Raw genomic sequence first — 984 nt, 5'->3', positions numbered from 1 at the left:
GACCCCACCTTGGGTTTCCGAGGCGGTATCACTACAGAAGTAGATTGCCCAATCTTCCTTCGAGGAGTAGCTGGTGGGTTTGAACCACTGGCCTTCTGGTTAGCAGTCAAGTGCCTTAGGTACTACACCACCAGAGGGTCCCACTACGTGTTTATTGTTGTCAGCTGCCATGAAGTCAATTCTGACTCATGGTGACCCCATGTGCATCAGAGTAGAACTGTGCTTCATAGAGTTCCCCAGGCTGTGAGCTTTCAGAAGCAGATCATCAGGCGTATCTTCTAAGGCACCTCTGAGTGGGTTTGAATTCCAACCTTTCAACTAGTAGTCAAGCACTTAACCATTTAAGCCACCCAGGGGCTTTACACACCTATTGTTGTTAGGTGCCATCAAGTCAGCTCAGACTCATACATACAACAGAACAAAACACTGCTCAGTCATGCACCATCCTCACAAAGAATTCTTCTCAAAGAATTGGCCAGTGTAAACCTTATGAATAATAGTGAAACACTGTCTGATAAATTACTGGAAAACTTTATGACTACCCCTGAAACACACTCTGATATAGTGCTGGAAGATGAGCCCCTCAAGTCAGAAGGCACTCAAACTACAACTGGGGAACAGCTGCCTCCTCAAAGTAGAGTTGGCGTTAATGACAGATTGAGTGAAGCTTTGGGAACTTCCATTTGCTGATGGGGCACAACTCAAAATGGGAAGGAACAGCTGCAAACACCCATTAATAATCAGAGCATGAAATGTGTTGTTCTTGTTGTTAGTTACCATTAAGTCGTCTTGTAGGGACCCCTATGCACAACAGGACAAAACACTGCCCTGTCCTGTGCCAGCCTCATGATCCCTGCTATACTTGAACCTGTTGCCGCCACTGTGTCAGTCCCTTAAGAGGCTGCCTCCAAGCACCTCTGTGCCCAGCTTACTGCCAAAATGTATGAAGGATGAATAGAGGAAAATTGGAAGTTGTCAAAAATG

Source organism: Orycteropus afer, unplaced genomic scaffold (assembly GCF_000298275.1).
Source record: "Orycteropus afer afer isolate SDZICR_OR568_19922 unplaced genomic scaffold, OryAfe1.0 scaffold00155, whole genome shotgun sequence".
NCBI lineage: Eukaryota > Metazoa > Chordata > Mammalia > Tubulidentata > Orycteropodidae > Orycteropus > Orycteropus afer.
The sequence above is the reverse complement of the archived record's forward strand: the minus strand, read 5'-3'. Positions refer to the sequence as shown.